At 25.1% G+C, this 22071-nt stretch overlaps 2 long non-coding RNA genes across 5 annotated transcripts in view; one reads left to right on the top strand and one right to left on the bottom strand.

Annotated features, from left to right (window-relative positions):
• LOC107447501 (uncharacterized) overlaps positions 1 to 22071 on the bottom strand; it is an 82443-nt gene that overhangs the window by 5099 nt on the left and 55273 nt on the right. For all 4 annotated transcript variants that reach the window (XR_011638315.1, XR_001584534.3, XR_006224769.2 and 1 more), the window contains 2 exons: positions 19221 to 19382; positions 3518 to 3578 (listed from right to left, as the gene is read on the bottom strand). This is a non-coding gene — a long non-coding RNA (uncharacterized lncRNA). The remainder of the gene's footprint in view (positions 1 to 3517; positions 3579 to 19220; positions 19383 to 22071) is intronic.
• LOC107447500 (uncharacterized) overlaps positions 8581 to 22071 on the top strand; it is a 93817-nt gene continuing 80326 nt past the window's right edge. Inside the window, exon 1 of the long non-coding RNA XR_001584532.3 lies at positions 8581 to 9150. This is a non-coding gene — a long non-coding RNA (uncharacterized lncRNA). The remainder of the gene's footprint in view (positions 9151 to 22071) is intronic.

Genomic DNA, 22071 nt, shown 5'->3' with positions numbered 1-22071 from the left:
ACAGTTAAAATACTTATTCAAAATTCTTTGTCAAAATACCCAATCTGATAAAAGAAAAATATGACTTAATGCTTCTTATTTATAGTCAAGACCAAGTTTAGCCTAATTATTCAATTTTAGAAGTTTCGAAAATTATTTTTCTGAATATCAAACATAAGAAACTTTTTTCTCCTGTACATACTATATCAATCCAGCGAACATAATATTTTTTTATCTTTTAAAGCTGTAATAAATTCATTTACATAGAAAATTTTTCTTAAAAAATTCAACATTATAACGAATGCAAAAGAAGTATCTCATTTCATAATGAAAAGTCCCAGTTTTTTCTGAAATATTCTTCTATATTTTTTATTTTATTATTATATATGAAAGAGTTTCATCAGATGGTGTACAGAAAAGGCAAAAAAAAGTTACCTTTCTTAATAACTTTCAAAATTGCATGTTTTGGGTAAACTCCCGGGAAAAAGTGAGAAAACAATTTTCAGATCTAAGAGATCAGCTTTTTTGAAAAGGGTATTATTCATAATTATTTTCTTCTTTTTTTTCTGTCTAAACAGACTATTTTGACTGTTTTCCTTTAGATGTCTGTTTCCTTATAAATGACAGATTTAGTTAAAATTTGACAACATGCTTATTACGTAAAAAGTAAGTGAAGTTAGAAACTTATATTTCTGCGATATATCACTTTCATTCTCACTGATTAAATTTTGACACAACACAGAGACATACACAAGGAGACACCCACTGGTTTTATACAATCACTAAGGCATATCTTGTGAGCATTGTCCTTGATTTGTAGAACATGTTTTTTTCTGAAGTTTCAGACAAATTTATACTAAGCAAGTCTGCATCAGAAAAGAAAAAAATATCATTGCAATCAGTTTCTTGTCAAGTAAAATAGATTTCATTTTAGGGATTCTTATATCCTCTAGCCTAAGTTATTCAACTTTCTTTTTTGTCTGGAGCTGACTATCCCTCAAACGTCAACTTTCTTATCTGGCTCCAAGAAAATTTCCTTCTCGCAGTTCCAAAACACTTCAAGATTCATGAAACATTTTTATAGCTTCAAAACATATCTCCTCAAGGGGAAGGGCTCTCTTGCTGAGATTTCTTTTATTTCTCTTGTAGTTTAGTATGTGTTTGTAGATGGCTTAGAAGACACTTAAAAAGATAAAATATCGGCATGTGAAATTCCTCACTTAACAACCATTATGCGCGTCAAGGGTCCTTAAATCTTGTTGAAAAGTCGCTTCTGAACGAGGTCCATAGCATGCTGGGAACAAGACACAAGTCTGAACTTTTAAACCAGGCTTATTTATGAGAATAAGACCTGTTTTGGACAGGGACTTAAATCCAATAATCAAGCTACTTTGTTCTTGATAAGGATGATAGAATTAAGTGTATGGTATTTAATTGGGCATACTATAGGTAACAACTTATTTGCCGTAACAATTATTTCAATTTCAAGTTTAAATTCATCAAGCTCTAATTATTTTAGAGAAATTTCAAACAAAGTCTATTTTACTAAATTTTTTTGTTTAGCATGCTATAAAATATTGCATAAGTCTTTCTTTCTTTGATGCAAGACTACTGTGTTCATAGTATTTCAAAATTGCTTGTACACTTAGTATGAATACTTAAGTTATAATTGTTTGTATACAGTTGAATGCTTAAGTTAAATAAATATTAACTGGCATACAATAGCAAAACTCTGCACTCACTTACAGTTATTTTATTTTACGGATATTTATCTTACAAAATTAACTTATACAATTCCATAGCTTTTAAACGTTCTTGCAGTTATTTATTTAAAATTGTTTTTCTAGTTACCGTAATATATAATCTACACAAACCTATATAATCTACAAATATACACAAATATATAATCTACACAAACCTATAAATATTTAATAATAAACATTTAATTCTTTGTAGAATATTTTTCTGTAACATTTTAATTTTTTTCTGTAACATTTCATAAACATAGGTACTGATATACATCGGAATAAATTTGAAATGGAAACTTATACAATAATAAAAAAATTTCATGGAAAATGTTAAGTAACTTATTCTATAAATTTTGCTGAGCTTCTGGGATTAATTATATTAAAAATAATTAATAAATTGTATGTGCATAATGTATTACTATAAACGTAAGTTCGTTGCAATGCTTTGTAACTAGTAATTTTACTCAGCAAAATTGTTTTATTGAATGTTTGTAATTTTCATACCTTACGTTAGAGCCAGCACGAATTGATTGAATATGATAAAAATGACGAATGCAACACGAAAAATTTGTGAATAATGCTGAATAAATAAAATATAATACGTACTTTAGCAGTCATTGTTTATTATTTATAAGATCTTAATTAAATATTTCACATAGTAATTAATTGAAACAATTATTTTAAAGAACGTTTGTTGAATAAATTGCATTCACTAGAATAATTAGAATTTGTAACAGGTTTATATAACTTAGGCATAATATTGTTTAAAGTTTTATGAAATTATCTAGTTGTTTTGTTTAATATGTTGCATTTTAATATGTAACATTAACAGTTATTGTAACAATTATAACCGTACTTATCGCATTAACAGTGGCGATTAAATTAGCAATTCAAGGATATAAAAAGTTTCTACAAATTATAAATTGCCTAATGCTATTAAATTTTTCCAATACCAGTGATTTTTTTTGTTAATATTTGTTTTATGTTTTTTACATTAAAACTAGCGATTCTCATTTAAAGATAAATTAAAAGTAGTGTTATTATCATTTTCTTTTTAAATTTTTAATAGCGAGAATACAGTAGAAACAACACATTAAAAGGACAAGGAAATGCCAAAATAGTTAAACTGCAATTAGAATGAAACTTGTGTTTCGATTATTTTACTACGATGCATATTCATTTCATTTCTAAATGTAACAAGAAATGTCTATTTCGTAACAGAAAACAAAATATGATTGTAAATATGTAATAAATATAATTAAATATTTGTATATACTTTGTTTTGACTTAAACCAAGTTGTTTGAAACTTTTTTGTCCATACTGGAATACTTAATTTTATAGAACGTATATATTTAAAGAATTCATTAAAGAAAGTATATATGCTCAAGAATATTTTGATATCCTTTATGCAATGGAAGCAATTTTATTGTAAGGAATACTATTTCTTTTATTTTTTACAAAATATTAATTAGTTGTGTGACATAAACATTGACCTCATTTTAGAAATTGAGAGTAATATAATTCACTTTGTTATTTCTTCACATAAATTAAAATGCTCGCAATATCAAAATTTAATCAATGAAAGAAAAAAATATTTGTATTTTCAATAAAAAATTATTTTGAGTTGAATAAATTGTTCTGTGAAACTGAGAACAAATATGTAATTCTTATGAATAGTCTAATCGCTACGAATTTCCTTTAAGATGCCTAAATATTAATAGAATCCAGTTATTAAATGTTATAACATTAAATTTATTTAATTCGTAAAATATGTAATAATCACTAATACCTTCTTTAGAACTCTTCTTGAAATCTTTATCCAATCTTTTTCAATGCAAGTGATTACGTTTCTATTTAAGAGAAGAAATTTTTTTTAGTTATATTACACAATCAATAACTAGATAAAAGTAACATTTAAAAATAATTTATATTTCTAAAAGCATGAAAACGTCGGAAGATTTGAAAAACTATTTCTTACAAAATATTCATATCATCTGTAGCTTACTTTAAAACATTTAACTTAGCAACTAGTATTCAAGTAACTTAATTTTCAAGCATTCTACAGTTTTTAACACAACTTTTTCGTTAATCACAAATATCAATAGCTATAGTGAAGCAATATTTTAATACTACAATATTTTAATGCTACAGTTCTTTTCTTCCTCAAAACCCCGGGTAGGCCCTGGCCTTTTGCACAATTTTATTCTTAGCCGCCCTGTTCTTGGTAGAGGAGTTATTTTGTTTTAATGTAAAAGTAATTTAACAATGAGAACGAAATTTCATTTTATAATTGCAACTCTTTTTATTTTTATTATTTTTTTTTATTTTACCTTAGAACATAATGACTAAACACATAAATATAGAACATAGACGTAATGGCCTTTTAACCGTATCATACATATTTTGATGAGGATTTCAAAAGACAAAATTAACGCATTATTTTACAGATATCATGCGAAAAGGATTGATTTAAAACTGTTTTCGTGCATAAAACATGCAATAAAAATAGTAATCGAGAAGATTTGTTAAGATTTCTTTATATATATTAGTAAAGAAAAAAACTGCTTCATGACATTTAAACTGACTTAATGAATAGTCGCTCCTTTGAATCTAAGGATCTTATCAAAATAAATTTTTTTTTTATTTTCTAATAATAATGCACAACAATAAACAAATGCCACACAGTTGAATTGATTGCTTATGATTGTTATTTTTCGGGTCAACGTTATAAACAAAATTAACATGATGGCTTAATATGTTTTCTCAACTGCGATCTAAGATTAGTTAATATAGTGCACAAGATTAAAATAATGCACAAGTCATTTAACTTAAAACAAACAGCAAAATTCGTCTAAACAGACATCTGAAACACTTTGTGATTTCTAAAGAAGTTTTTAATATTCATATCTCGAAAGGCTACCTAGAAGTTCTTTCTTTGTTTAAATAATTGCCGTTGGCAATAATGTTCTTATGATTAAGGTGATAATTTAAGAACTACTTTTTAAACAAAGAATTATGCAAACTAAGCAAAGCTTAAATAATGCTTTTTATTCAAACTTTTTCTATTATGTTCATGAATTTTGTTTTAGCAACTTGAAAATGAGATTCAATTTTTGAGTAATGTTGCATAATCTTTTACCGATAAGCAGTGTTATTGGGTTTACATATAGTAAATAACCTTGATTTAACCGGTTTATGCTTGCTTATTTTTCCTCCTTGTAACACAACTATTGCTCTTTGTGAAAGAATAAAAAATACGCTTTAAAGTAATAATTCACATTATTATTTTTATACTACATTTGATTTTTTTTCTTCTTTTTCCATGCATGCACGAAGTGAAATTGTAATTTTCTTTAGAGAGTGTTTTAATCACAGATTTTGTATTCATTCAGTAAAAAACGAAAATTGTAAGAATCTTGCGAAAATTTTTGCTTAATCTTCGTGTGAAATTTATTTAAAATAGGCGTATATATTATATAATATGAATTTTTCGAAAACATAACTTTTATTTCGCACAGAAGATTATAAAAATTATTTTTCAAGGATATATTTATGATCACCAATATGATGAAAAAATCTATCTTAAAACTAGAACTCAATAATAATATACAACATAAGATAACTAAATGAATAAATATGAATTCAGTTCATGAACAAAATTTTAGGCGACAGTTGACATACACTAATTTTAAAAAAAATAATAATAAGTTTCTATTTATTTGAGCTCCTCTTTTAACATATCCGACGACTGGCTAACCTTAAATATCCATAGCCTGCTTGCTAAATGTTGGGTTAAACTTTCATCAAAAATTATAATAAGTTTAAGCCGAACAAAAAATACATAATTTTGTGTATAAAAAAGTTTTCATTTAGAAACAGTTCTAAAAATAGATTAAAAGAAATTGTTGGAGATGTTATATAAGTTGATGCATTTGATAAGAAAAGAATATTAGGACTTGAAACAGAAACACGTAAATATGCTAATCTTTTTAAAGGGTAGAGAAGATTTTAAAAACGAATATTTGCTTACAAGGAACAAAATTCTGGATAAAATTACGGTAAAAAGTACCGGCACTCAGGGTGTCGGTACTCTTTACAGTAAAATCCATTTCTACTGGAGCAAGAAATCTGATATACCATAATTTTTTCAGTAATTATTACAGCAAAATCACTGAATGACTCTAGTTAAATAAATATTACTGTTAAAATCAGGTAATAATATTTTGCAGTAAAAATGGATTTTACTGTAAAATAAATTTTCTGGCTGATGATGTGACTGATGATTCCGGATTTATGTGTTTGTAATGTAATCTGAGCCGAAATGCTTTACAGTGTGCATGCTTTACGCTTATTGTGCGCATCATTATACTATTTGTGTAAACAAAACTTTGAATTTATTTGCTTTTGGTAAGAGACGCCGACTTGTACAACAAAATATTGAATTAAATTGCTTAGTTAAAATAAATTTGATATTAAAATAAATAAATAAAAACTCGTATATGTAAACATATAAAACTCTTACCAATCAAATTTGCTTAAATCTCATCAAAAATGCTGTGAAAATAAATTTCAATTAAAAAATACTGTCTTCAAAGCTAATCTCATGAGGATTAGGAAAAAGTAATTTAATTAACTTAGCAAATTTAGGCTGCAATAACAAATTTTATGCACTATATGTATTTATACACTATATTCATTTAGCCCCATGCACCTATTTTAATAAGATATGTACTTAAATTAAGTTAAATTATTCGTCTTTCACAATTTTTCAAAGATTGCATAGAAGTTCCCATTTTATTTATCACCGAACTTTGTATTTCTTGTTGATTCCTTCTAAATTATGTCCAAAAATATCTGTTGAGTCAGAATCTGGCTATTCACTGCGGAACAGAAAATCGAGAAAACTCTTCACGCGGGTGAACCTATGACACCAGGTCCGTCCCGTATAATTTTTAGCATTAGACGTTGCCTCGAGTTGCGTGGATATAACTCAGAAGTCTTAGTCGCATCAGCGACGGTGACATTAAGGCCCTATGCCGGGCCATTGACGGCCCAATGCCAGTGCTGTAAATAGCCTTTAGAAATGGTTCGCTTCCCTGTTCTATTATGCCCTGAGGTACAGAGCCCCGTTTTATAAATGACACATACGTGACGATGTTGTTACGACGATGTTGGCGGATAATTTTCAAGTTCCATTTTCTGACGACGTGATTTGAGGCAAGTTTGGGAGGATAGGAAAAAGACTCTTTTTGCCTTTATGTTTTGTATGAGATTTTATGTTTCATGAATTGCCACTAAAAATATGATACTTCTAGAATAGATAGTGGTGATTCTTTGTGAAAGGGGAACGGAATAAACAAGAATGTATCCGGAGAAGTAAATTCTTCCTCCTCTGAAGCTGTTGCGTATTTAAAAAATGTAGCTTGACACAATATTTATTTCAACGAAGTAAAGTTTTGAAATTTTAAATCAACATTGAATATATTTAACGAATTACTTGAAAAATACACGCACAACTTGAATTTTAGAACACTTTAACATTTCTTACGATTCTATTGAATTTTAGATATAGGATAAATAATTTTAAAAATAAGTTTTACCAGAGCAAATAAGCATAGTTTTTATTTGGTTATTTCTTTCGGATCATTACTATCTGAAGAAAACACTGATGCGTATTTAACGTGTTTAAAGCATTTATTCATAACATGTTGGACGTGATATTGACATTATGTTCACTTTGTTGAACTTTTACAAAGTTTCCATTTATTTATTTCATTATTCCCAAAATTCCATTAATTTATTTATTTTAAGCTTTAATCGAAGAAACAGTTTCAGCATTTAAAGCTGAATACATTTAGCGAACAAAGTTCATGATCAGCAATTTATTTTTGCACATAATTTGTAATATTCCTTTTTTTAGTTGCTAGCTTTATTTTTAGAGACATAAAAAGTTAATGCTTTAATTAGTAATTATTTATTTGTCTCAAAGCATTTATTCATAAATCAGTCTTTTTAAAATAGTTTAAAATCTCCTTAAGCATTTTAAAAAGTAAATTATTCAAGCTGGGAAAAATAATGCTTTTAATGTGCCTTTAAGAAAAAAAAAGTTTTGAAAATTATAATTTCTCCCGTTTATGATGTTCAAACTTTGAGTTCAAGCTATAATCAAGTAGTTTAAATCACCCATTTACTTAGTTCAAAAAGTTAAATACGATTGTCTTAACAGGAGATTAATTTTATGACTTTGAAAAAATGTACTCCATTTTTGTAAAATCAAGAAAAGAAACACGATAAAAACTCTTCTATAAATGAATGATAGATTTTAAATTTACTTGATTATGCTCTTTAAAATTTTTATTTAATTTTTTCTCTTCAAAAATTATCCTTTCCATTTGAATTATTTGAATAGAAATATGCATATTAATTATCTTAAAAATAATTTTAAAAAAACAGATTTTGTACATTGATGTAATTTATACTAAATCATATTAAGCGAACTGCGAACCTCTTCCCATGCTAACTTTTGATGTAAAAAAAGATAAAGAATATTTCTTATGATCAAAAAATATAATTCAAAATTATTTTTGTTATTAAAAATGTTTAGAATAGAACACAAAATTTAATTCATATAAAATTTGGCTATTAGATATTTTGTATGTTATGTTCTTTATAAATTTAAATGACTTATTTAAGCCTAATTGCGTTCGTAATATCACCTAAATCTAATTAGTTATAATTTTTAATCATATAAAATGAATCGTATGTTTCTTAAAAATTTATTTTGTCTCACGAGTTTAATTAAAATTATTCAATACGCTTATCTGTATGTGTCAGTGGTATACTTTGCAATTTGAATGGTTTTTCGATAACAGCTCATTCGTAATATCATCCTAAACCTAGTTAGTTATAAATGTTAATAACTTTATCCGTTTTTAATCGAATATTGAAAATGAATTGTATGTTTCTTGAAAATTCATTTTGTCTCATGGGATAAATAAAATCATTCCTTCTCTGTATGTGTCACTTTTCAATTTGAATGGTTTTCCGATAACAGCTGCTTCCTCTAACCGACCCTTAAAAACGTTCTCATTGAATGCCGGGATCTATAAAAGCGGCTTTAAATAGGCATTCATAAATTAAGGGTAAAAAGAATTTATGTTTCTGAGGATTGTTGGTTCATCCCTTCGAAGAAGAGAAAAAGGGGGAGAATGTCTGTTTTCATGTCTCCTTTGCAATATGACACTTGGCATAATAAGCCTTCTCACGTGACGATGTTCCAGTTGCTGTTTCGTCTCTGAATTTTGTAGCTTCTATCCTTTCAACTACTCAAACAGAAACGCATCTGTGTTCAATGCCTCACTTTGGATTCTCTGCAAAATTCTATCAATGAAATCCTTGTTGCTCTGCTTTTTCACGGAAGTGGTACGTTTTTAATTTCCTCTTTCCATTGATTGCGTTCATTCAACCACCCGCAACGGTGCAACAGTTATTCTTTGTTTTGGCAAGATTTATTAATTCTTGAAATGCAAATCGTGGTTCAGACTAAGACTGCTCGGGTAATTTATCTTGAAGGTAATTAAATCTGTCTTCAAATAGATTTTGATGGTGTCGTTTAGATTTACAATAACCACCTAGAGGGGTAAAGCAAACTCTCTCTTGCAAACGTCATGATGTAACAAAGATTGTTTTATAAATTAAGAGATAGCCGCAAAGCTGAATCAAGCCTTGCATTGTTCTATTAATTTAATTCATTGCGTGATGGCAAATATGTTTTGGTTCAATGAATCTGACCGCAGTTTGTGAAGTTTTTGCATGGTAATTAAGAATTAATAAATAAATAGCTCAAAGTATGTTATGAATTTTAATAAATTATTTTTCTTTAGCAATTTAAGAAATGAGTCTACACCATGATCTCTAAACGTATTTTGCCGCGACTGAAAAACAACAGCTCTTTGTGACTTAAGAATCTATTAGTAATCAACTAGCAATTAGTACGTTATAAGTTTTAATTAACTGTTTTGCTTTGTTTGTTACTTTAATTAACTATTTAACTTTGACGTTTGTTATATGAGTTCACAATAGGATCTCTTAACGTATTTTGCTGCCACTCATAATCAACAGGTCAGATTGGCTGCGTGGCTTACGAAACTATGACGTAAACATTTTTATTAAATACTGATTGATGATGCTTTTTGTTACGCATTTATTCACTCATTAGAAGCAAAAAATGAAGAAAACGTGCCAATAAAGAAAAAATGCTTTAAAAAGTGGGTTACCTAAATAATAGAAATGGAATATCAATAAAAGCTTTTTACAGCAATAGAATTGAGTAACTAAATCGACATTTTTAAGCCAATCCATTTTTTTTAAGTTAGAAATGAAATAGTTTAAAGTATGTTATGATTATTAATTAATTATTTTTCTTTAGCTATATAAGACACATCAGGGTTTCTTGACATATATTGCCGTGATTCTAAGTCACTTAATTATTAAATAAAAAAAAATTTCCGATTAAATATTGATTATTTCCTGACATTCTTTGTAAGGTATTTATTCACCACTTAGTCGCTAAAAATGAAGAACATATGTCGATAAATAAAAAAATTAATAAAAAAGAGGGTTACCTATATAATAAAAATGGAATATTTATACAAGTTATTTTTAACAATGGAATTGAATAACTAAATCTACATTTGTAAGTCACTCCATTTTAAAATTCAAACTAATTTCATAATACATTTAGAAATTTACATTATTACTAGTTTAACACAAAAGCATTTTTCAAGATATTAATTGAGGAAATAAGTTAATAAATAAAATATATGTAATAGACTATAAATAAGAAATAAATAAATAAAATAGAACACTCAATTAGTATTTCAAATTTAAGTGTCCCAGAAATTTCAGAGGCCCACAAATGCGGAAAGCGTTGCTGAAATTTGTGATACTTAAAGTTAAGAAACAACTAATCTACACTAACAATAAAATATCCTGATTATTTAGTAAAAGTATGTAGGAAAAAATAAATATTGATATTTTTTTCTATTAAAAAATGCTAATCAATGATTTGTTACCAATAATTTAATATGAAGTACTTCATTTTATTAAAGCAAGTTTGAAATTGAAAATTAAAAAAACGATTATATATATATCTTCAATTATTTTCGTATTCTACAAAAAAACGTTGTTTGTTTTTGATTTATTCTAATTAAAATCAATTATGCCAAGATTATAGAATTGCCAGCAATAAAATTAATAGTATTTTAAATTCATGTCAAATTAATTCAAGTTCTGTTTTTTCGTTATGCATTCTCAAATAAATTTTTTAAAATATTATATGCTCTTCACAAACTTAGCCTTTTTATTAATATTTCTTATAGATTAAACTGCATTATTAGAAATTGCTAGATTTAAAAAATAATATTTTACAAGTAATTAACAGAGTTGAATAAAAAATTTGTCAATAAAAAATTTGATATACCCATTTGTGGGCAGATAAATTTTCAGCGTTAATTTAAGTCTCAGTTTTGCGAGGCATTTTCAAATATATTCTTTGATAACTTTTAATAAATAGTAGTTTCACTTTTAGATTTAAGTGTTTATAGATAAGATGTATTTTACTATACTATTAGCATAGCTATTAGTGTGTTCCGTATTTCTATCGAAAAATATATATACCTCATTAGCTATTAATTGTTTAATAATGAAAAATCTTATAAATACTAAAAATTCATGAAAAAAAAAAAAGAAGATTTTTCAATTTTCCATATTGAAAACACAGTATTTTTGCAATAGAATAAAAATATTCTTTCTTATCACATTAGTGGTGTTTATGTAATTAGAAATGGTCAGGTACATTTAATATATTATTTTAAATTTTACAAAAATTTGTTAATGTCCCATTAACTATAAAAAAAAATTATATTTGAGTAGCGTTTTGAATTAAAGATAGCTTATAAATGAGTGAATAGATGCACTAATTGAATTAAAAATTATAAATGCATTAATTGAATTAATGGTAATAAATGCATTGATTAAATTAAAAAAAAGTTAGATTTCAAAGTAAAAAAGTAATGGTAATACATTAGCTGAATTAAAAAAATTCTACTCGTAAACTCATTTTGAATAAAAGAGTTATCCATTTTTGCTTATTAATTTTTATCAGGAAAGAAGACGAATTTACGATAAATGAGTATTGAATGCTTACGTAACCAATGACAGGAGGGTATTATTTATGTTGGCGCATATTTTATGTATATAATAGCTAAGAATTAAGTTTATAACGAAAAAACAAAAAATTGGGATAACTTAATATTTTTTTTAATTTTTATTGATCAAAAACATCTTTATGATACCTCAATTATTATAATAAATTTAATTAAGTGTGAATTTCTTGAATAATCGATGAAAAACAAGATTCTGAATGATTTATTCAAATAAGTGGCTCTGGGCCTATCGTAACTCAAGCAACGCCTTAAACCTGACACTAATGCGCAATTCTGTATTTTTATTGGCTGTTAGGTGAGGTCTAAAACCTGTTACTAGCCAGTATTGGCTGATCTTCAAATCTTATACAGAAGTGTCATTATGGATGAAAACATCCCTGAAACCGACTGTCTGTTGATAAAGGCGGACAGTTAAAATAATTAAGTTATTTTTCTTTTAAATAGAATACAGAGAATTTTTTCTATTTTAGTTTTAAAAAAATATTCAAATATATTTTTATATTTAAATCATAAAAAAAATATTAATTTCATTTCCATGATTCAATCAAAAGACTTTATTAATTTTATTTCCATAACACTTAATCATAATTCTTTATGTTAATTTTGTCTTCGTGATTAAATCTTAACGTGAAATTTCCCTGATTATATCACAAAACTTTATATTAAATCTCTGAGACTGTGACAAAATAGGCTCGTTAATAAATTTTTAAATCATGAAACTTAAGATTAATTTGATTCTTGGTGTTTAATAATAAATTTTTATTTAGCATCCATAGAAAAATCATAAATCTTTATCTAAGTTTTTATTCTCGTGATTGATATAATAATAAATGGTTGCTTAATAGAAGTGAAAATAAATTTCCGAGAAGAGTGAAAATTATAGAAAAATGAAAATAAATTTTCAGAGAGTTCGCACCTCTTGTTTTAATAACTAATAAATTGATATTGATTAATCTGAATGCATGAAAGCTTGATCGTCATTTGATTTTTATATTTTATTCTTTAAAATTGCGTCTTGTTTGAAATAAAGTTTTAAATGAGAACTACTTTTATATTAATGTTAAAATGAAATCTGTTAGACATTCAAACATCTCTGGTGCATTAAGTAATTCTTGATTGAAAAAAATTACAATTAGTTTTAACAATAGAGTGCTTTAAAATTAAATATTGATTTTTAAAAGTTAATAATTTTTAACGTTTATAAAAATTTTCTTAAACATAAATTCCTAATAAGAATTAAGTTACAAGTTTATGAAGTACAATATGGTTTTAAAATGAGCCATAATGTTATCATTTTACATTAGAGTATAGTAATTGAGGAAATATTTTTTTTTAAACTTACTATATTTAGTTGGAAATTAAAAAAAAAAAAACACTTTTGTAACTTTCCCTTTTAGGGGTCATGAATTAAAATTAATTATATTCGTCCGCCGTCATTACTAACTAGTCTAATGAGAAATATTTAATATTCTAGAATGAAAAAAAAAAAAGAAAAAACTATGGCTGAATGTTAATTTTACGCAATTTTGCTCAGCATTGTTAAAGTTAATACTAATATGTTTTCATATTATAATTTGTATATTTTATATGTTGTTTCATCATGTTTAGCACAATTTCCATACTGTGTATATTTTAATATTTTTTTTATTGATGTAACGTGAAAAGCATTATTTTTCAATGCTGCTTTTATCATTATAATCATCATTATTTTTAAATTGCATTCGTAAACTAGGAAGTTGACATGACCTAAGTTTTCGAATTTAATAATCATTCTAACACAATATTTAGGTGTATTAAGATGGTAATGCTTCAATTACAACAGAAAGACAACATGTTCAGTTGCTACGTAATTATATAAATGCCTTTTTTTTCCGTTTTTTCTTTTTGGTAGTCATTCTGTAAAACGAACTAAACTTAACAAGGAAAACTTTAGTCAAGTTGCCTTATGGGATTAGTGATTAAAAAAATAGCTCATTTGAAAGAATCAATTCTATACAGTCCCTGGTATAATTATTAGGTGCACTATAATATTCGATGTAAAATCTTAATTATCTGGTAATACTATGCAACTGTATTTTTTTTGCGCTGTTGAAGCTGGATTGCCCTTGTTTGCGTTCGTGTAACAATTAGTTAACATTGTAATGAAATACGTTAAAAATAAATACAAATAGGAGGTATATGAAAAATCTCCTGAATAAAAACCCATGACATGTATGTTTAAATATAAAAGTACTGTATGTAAACCCGTGCAAAACATTAATTATTAAAAAACTACAGTGCGTCTATTTATTTGGTCAAATTATTATAATATAATAAGATATTAACTTGTAACCATATTTAAATAATATATCGTCTAATTTAACCAATTGATACACGAACAAAAACAAGTACAAACTGGTTTCAGTTGAGTAAAAGCAATAAAGTTGTATAGTATAACCTAATAATTAAGATTTTACATCGAATCTTACAGTGCGTCTAATAACTGTAATGTAATACATTTGATTTAGTTGTACTAATCAAAATTCTTTTAATGAAAACAATATTCAACGTTGTGAATAAATTGGTAATGCGCTGGAACTTAAGAAACTAATAAGTTGATATGAAAATAATATTTATTTTTTATTCTTTACATTTAAAGTAGTTCTTAAAAATGATCGACGAGTTATTATGAATTGTTTGTTTTTTTGAATTATGAAAAACACAACACGAAAATAATTTTCGATAAAAGAATCTTATGAAAAAATTATTGTTCTAAAATAATGTTAATCCTTCTAAGCATAATTGTAAGACGAAAGTCATTTTAATGTCATTTTTGAAGATGAAATAAAATATGTTAATTACTTATTTAAATTTTTTGACAAAAATAAATAAATACAATTCAATGCATTAAATGATCGCTCATAAACACAAACCATAACTGTTTTTTGCATAATACTACCTATGAAAATAAAAAACGAAACATGGATCGAATTTTTTGATTTTTGAATTTTTCGAATTTTCTATTTTTGATTTTTATCCCCCATTAATTGCTATTGCCATGCGCTTTATATTATTTGTCGTGCGTTAATTTTGATGAAGCAAATTAATAATGTTTCTGTATTTTGTTGTTATTTATCTCTTTATCTTTTTTTCCTTCTCAGCATTAAATACTGAATTAAACAATAATTAAATACTGAATTAAACAATAATAAATGAAAAAAAGATTGATTCTCCGCAGTTTATTAAGATATATGAAACTATGTTGCAATGAAATGTGGTTATCACGTTAACTAAAAGTTTACTAAAAACATCTTATTATTTTTGGAGAGGAAATTTGAAGAAGGCTATACTCACTAAATGATAAATTTTATTTAAAAAATAATATATATTTATTAAAAAAAATACTCCGAATTCGTTTCGGATTTTAATGTAGACGTGTATAATAATTAAACTAGTTTTGGTAAAGTTTTCGTAGTTGTTCGTTACTTTTAAATAAATCAAACTATCCTCTTTTAAATAAGGAATGATATCACGAAAGAAAAACAATGGGCCATAAGGAAGTATTTGAAAATCTGCTTTATTGATTCAAAGTCATTTTAAAAATAAAAAAAACATTATATCCATTATTGGTTAGTAATTTATGAATTTTCTTGCTAACTATATATTAAAAAAACAATTTACAAAATATTAGGTATTTTTAAATAAAACTTAGTTCAGTGCGTAGCTTTTTGTTTTATATAAACGCTCTGTTTAGGATTTCAATTTCATTCATCATTATTTCAAAGTGTATGTAATCAACAATATCAAACAGTGTAAAAACAGTAATTAATATTTAACTGTTTAGGGTTGGTTATAATAAAAATAGAACACTAACTACACTTAGAATTAAAATTAATTTATATCATTTTATTCATTTTTGTTATGCACAAGCATGCACATTAATTTGTCTTATGATAAATGCCAATTTAATATTTAATTGTGATAGAACTATTTACTTTTTTATCTTCCTTTTAAATATAATTAGTCAATATGCAAAACACGCACATTTCTTACATTAAGCCAAAACTCATGTAATGCTTAACAAAGACGACATATATAAAACGAGTAATTACGTGTAAAATAAAACGAAAATAAATTACTAAAATAAAAGTACGAACATTAAAATACGTCTAAATTTATAGACTAAATTTATGTTAACATTAAAACACATTAAAAATAATAAACTGAAATGTAGGGATTAATCAGTTTTCAATTAAAAAATTAACTATTATAAATAATTTATAGTTTTATTCAAAATTGTTACAAAGTCTTTAGAGAGAAGAAATTTCAAGAAATTAATTTTTATATTTTGTATATGTTGAAATAAAGTATTAAAAATTGAAGAGAGCATTTTTAAATTATAGAGATGCTCAAAAATAAATAAATAAATAAAATAACTAAATAAATAATAAATAATTAAAAAAACACACTAATTGGAAATTTTAAGCTCAAATAATGCCTGAGTACATTACTTTTTGGAGAAGATTATATTTTACAAAACGACATGTTTTTCTCATAAAACTAGTTAACTATTATACTTTTTGCTGGAAATTCTGCTTTTCAAATTCATTGTTCTTATTGAAAAACATCTAGTAAAAAATACAAAACTAAAAAATAAATTTAACTGAATTAATTTAACTGAATAAATTTAACTGAATAAATTATTTTTCTGCCATGCTTAAAGACATTACAATAAAATCAGCAAATTTACCGCATTTACCAAATTTTAACACACATTATTTGGCAATATGTTATTGTTAATTTTACTTTCTGGCGTTCCCATAGAGCCAGATACACGCTGAATTTCAACATTTTACCATATTGTAGTTTCAACCATACTTTTTTTCTCAGTATATATTATAAAACAACCATCTCATAAAAATTAAGTAACTATGTTCTACGCTTATCATCGTCATCGTTACTAACTCATCTCTTGTCCCTAAAATCCTAACTTCAAATAATATATTTCTATTAAAAAAAAATATGTATACATTTTGATACATTTATTAAAAATATTTATTATTTTTCAAATGGTAGATACATTTTTTTCTAACCTGTAATAAATTCCTTAATTTTTAGATTGTTTTACTTTCTGGATAGAAATTGCTTTAACCCACTTTAAATATGGTAAAATGAAATAATAATAATAATAATACAAATAGCTTCATGGTCAGTGCTGAAAGGCTTCCATTCCATAATTATTATTTTTATTTTGGAAGCTTTATTTTGAAACATTTAATTGCGATATTTCGATCATGCAATGATAAAAAGTATCCCATAATTTTTTGACTAACAAAATAACCGAAATCGCTAAGGTTGGACAACTCTTTCAATTTACTGTATCCTATATTTGTAAATAATAATTTATATCAAACGTGTTATTATAATTTTAAATAATTTGTAAAGAATCTTAAAATTGTTTTTTTTTCTTTAATGAGACATAATTTTTAACACTTTGAGTGGTGAGAAAGAATTATAATTGACTTAATGCTAAAACAGGTAGGCATAATATTATTGTATTATCTTCGTATATCAAATAACCAAACTTCAAATCTTTCCCAAATAAACAAAATTTTTTGGGTTGCTATAGAAAGTTGTATTAGTTACAGAAGGCAATTTGAAGTAGAGATTAATTTAATCCTCTTTTAATTAGGGTAATATAACTTCGCAAAAAAATACATTTTAATTTTTATAGTCTTTTTAAAATCTTAATTATTTTTTCTCATAATTAATTTGACATTTTTCTTAACTTATTTAATTTAATTATTTTTTTTCTACACATTGCAACATTTTCTATACAAATGAGATTTTTTTTTACTTCACTGGTTAAAAGTATTTCCGTTTATTAAAAAAATATTTCCTTTCATTAAAAAAATATTTCCTTTTATTAAAAAAATATTCCTTTTATTAAAAAAATATTTCTTTTTAATAATTAAAGATATTTCATTTCATTTATTATTATAGATATTTGTCATGATTACCTATTTTTAAATTATCGATTACAAATATTAGCACGCTTATAACTGTTAATGAAACAATAAATTCTTTCAATTAAAATATTTTTATTGCAAAATTAAATTTCCTGCATATTTTTCCTGAAATTAGGAAATTTTTAAAGAAAAAAATATATTGGTATTTTTACTAACAAATTTAACACATTTGATCTCCCAAGTTGCATTCTTAAAAGTTTTTAAAAACGCCTTTATGGATTTTATGGATATTTGCAGAAAAGAGTTTAAAAAAATAGACATTGGTTAAGGTAGTATTAGTCAGTTTTTAAAAAGAATTTTACATGGTTTCTAAATTGCACTTCGATGACCTGAAACAAATAACAAATTTTCTATCAAAAAACAAATAAGAAAAGTCTTCTGCTAGTATATATTTAATTTCTATATTTTTTGTAATTTTATTTTAAATTTAATTTATTTTTATTCTGTTAAAAGTTATCAAAATCATATTAAAATTCGACTCGAAAAATTTAACTGCTGAGTTAAAAATTATTATTAATAAATTATCAAAAATATCGGGTTAACACATTTCAGTGTTTTGTACTTCGTTCTGTATTTATATTTATTCTGCATCATATTTTTTTATTATATTAAATAGTAGAAATAAACGTTTTATACCATCCTCTTTCTCAAATTCTTAAAGCATTGTATCAGTCCTCAAGTTAAATACTCTAACAATCTAAATATAAGTAAGGTAGTGCAATAAAAATTAAAAATAAACTGTTTACATCCTACTTTTTACATCTCTTTCGCGATATCTCCCGTAGAGGGCGCTACGTTTAAGCACTTCTAAATTGAACAACGTAGTAGACTTTTATTTCAAATGAATGTCGATTACACATTTGTTTTATTTGCAAGAACGTAGCATTTTTAGATAAATTAAAAGTGTTTCGTAATTTCAAAAATTTTTAATTCAAACAATAAACAGAGAAACTAAAATTGTACCTATAAATCAGGCATTTCTGAAAATAAATATAACACTATGTAAACACTAATAAAAAATGTAATTATATGAATGTTTCTTACTCTCTCGTAAGTTGCATCAATACATATTATCATGACATTAAATTGTATTACTAATCCGATGGACAAATTTACATTTTATGAATATTGTATTTCTTAAATAAGGTAAATAAGATTAAATTTATTACAATAACATTAAAAAATAATTTTAAATATTTTAAGTATAATTGAGTTAAATAGAAATGGGAATTCTTGAATCTTATGAGTAAGTACTTACTTTGAAAAGTAACATATGGTGAATCTTGAAAATATTAGAAATTTCTTTCCCTTAAACAATAAATCAGTTTTCTCGATATTTATTTTCTGTCAGACAACACTTTGGCCAACCATTTGGCTTCTTTCTTGTAAGTAAGTCTTCTTTTATTCAGACTTTAAATCCCTAAAAGAAATTGGACTCAGGATTTATAGTAAGTTAGTGATATATTTATAAAACTTTTTTTTTTCTGTAAAGCATAAAAAATATGTATGAAAAGTATGCGTTTTTCTTTGTAATGAGAAATATATAAATAAAAATGTAAAACTTCTTTTGCGTTTGTGTGATTCTGAAATTCCCATTTCATTTTGTTAACAGTTAAATTTCTAAAAATATATAATGTTACTTTCGCTCATTCAGTTTTTTGCAAGAATAATTATTACCCGAATTCGTGTGATTATTACCCGATTAAATATTATATTTTTTTCCTGTCAGTAATATACAGTCCCTGGCCAAACTATTAGATGCACTATAAGATTCTATGTTAAAACTTAATTAACAAGTGATACTATACAGCTTTATTGTTTTCATGTGACTGAAACCGGTTTGCACTTTTTTACGTTAGTGCATCAATTGGTTAAATTAGACGATATATAATATAACTTTGACGATAGGATAAATTAGACCATATATTATATAAGTATGGAATATTTATTATATCAAGCATTATATTAGTATATTATAATAATTAGATCCAATTATTAGACACATTGTAGTTCTTTAATAATTATATGATTTGCACTAGTTTATACGCAATGCTTATATATTTAAATATACATGTAATGGGTTTTTATTCAGGAGATTTTTAATATACTTATATAGTTCCTAACTTATAAGTTTTTAACTTATTGCATTACAATGTCAACAAATTGATATAGCAGCGTAAACAAATGCAAACCGGTTTCATTCCAGTAGAAACAATGCAGCTGTATAGCATCACCTGATTATTATAATTTTACATAGAATCTTAATAGTGCGTGTAATAAAATGACCAGGGACTGTATATTTATTTAACACTTGTGTTAAAAATATATATGTACATATATGTCCGATAAACGTGTGCGCTACTGTTAAAAATATATTCAATGGCACTTAATTTCTTGATTAATAATTGATATTTTTTAGAAACAAACAATATGCGTTATCAAACTTCGGTCATAGCAGGAATTTACAAAAAAAAAAAAAAAAAAAAAAAATATTGGAGATTAATGAATTCTTCTATTGTAAATCAAAATATTTTTGTGTTGTAATTAATTAACATAAGGACACTGTTACGAAATTTTAATAATTTTTCAAACTGGATCATTTAACATCATATGGAAACTCAGCAAAATCAAATAATGATGTGGTAAATGTGAAACAAGAAGAGAAAAATAGAAGACATTTTTACGAAAAAAGAATTGAAATTTTGCGATTTCTTGTAATTATATCGATTTGAATAGATTTCTTGTAAGAAATCTATTCAAATCGATTTAAATTTGCAATAAATATTTTAAACCACTGTTTAAAATATTACTTTTAGAAATAAATATAACAAATTTTTCAAACACTACTTTTGATCGACTCATTTTAATGATTTATATTATAAAAAGCCTTTGCAAAATCAATCAATAAATAAAAAAATAAATAAAATTTGTTTATTTCTTATTAATTCAAATTTGTTGCTGGTAGTGTAAGTAAAAATAGAATGGAAGGTTGCTATATAGCTTTACCCTAATTTATTTATTTTTTGTCTATCATAAGCAGTTGAATTTTTTTTCCTATTTTAAACCTCAACATAACATCTCAAACCATAACTTTTTTAGACCTTAATAAATTTTATTACTCATAGGGAGAAAAAAATTAATAAGATGAAATAAAGAAAAAATCACGAATCAAAATAATTGTAATGGGAAGAGAATATATATTTAGAAAGAATCAATCTTTTAAGAGTGTTTTGTTTCAAAATCAATTTTATAAATGTAAAATCAGCTAAAACTAATTTGGTAGACAATGCATTAAAAAATATTTATGCTTTCAGCATTCTGAGTTTTTTTAAAAAATGCTTCAATCATGCGTTTCAAAGAAGAAAAAATATAAAGTCTATACTTCAAAAATTATGTATTTTTAATTTTACTTTCATTTCTCATGCTTTTGCTCTGTTCCTTACAAAAATTTTCTAAACACATAGTACTTTTGAGGTTTTAAATTGTGGTTATAATAGTTTTTGTGAAAGTTAACGTTTTTTAAGCGGTAAGTGTTAATTATACATATGTGATATTTTTTTATGAATTTATTCATTTATTTATTGTTATATTCTGTCCAATGCATTCCTAGAACAAATCCTGAGAAGGTTATATGAATGAAAAAAGGGCACAGAAATAAAAATAAATGTTCTTGCATAATATACCCAGGCGAAACTTATATCTGCTAACCATTAGTCAATATTTGCTAATGCATTAGTTACATATAAAAGGAAACGTGAATTGCGTTTTAGAGTATGATTTTGCTTTCTTCTTTATTTTCGTAAAGGAATATTTATAGTTTAAAAATATGAAAAAGTTTTTTACCTTTATTCCTTTTTTTGAATTGTGTTCATTGATAATTTTTTTAATATTTCTCCTTATTACCCTTTGACACAGATGGGACGGCGATGTCTCTTTCATATGTTTTTTTTTCCTGAATCTCTAATTTCAAGCAAATACATGTCTTGGAATTTTCAATAATAAAAAACAGTCTTAATGGCTACTAAAAAAAATAGGTTAGATTACCGGAATTATATATATATTTGTAATAAAATGTAAAATCCAAAAAAAGTAGTTTGAAAAAGAAATTT

Source organism: Parasteatoda tepidariorum, chromosome X2 (assembly GCF_043381705.1).
Source record: "Parasteatoda tepidariorum isolate YZ-2023 chromosome X2, CAS_Ptep_4.0, whole genome shotgun sequence".
Lineage (NCBI taxonomy): Eukaryota > Metazoa > Arthropoda > Arachnida > Araneae > Theridiidae > Parasteatoda > Parasteatoda tepidariorum.
Note: the sequence above shows the minus strand (reverse complement) of the source record. Positions and strands in the feature narration are given on the sequence as shown.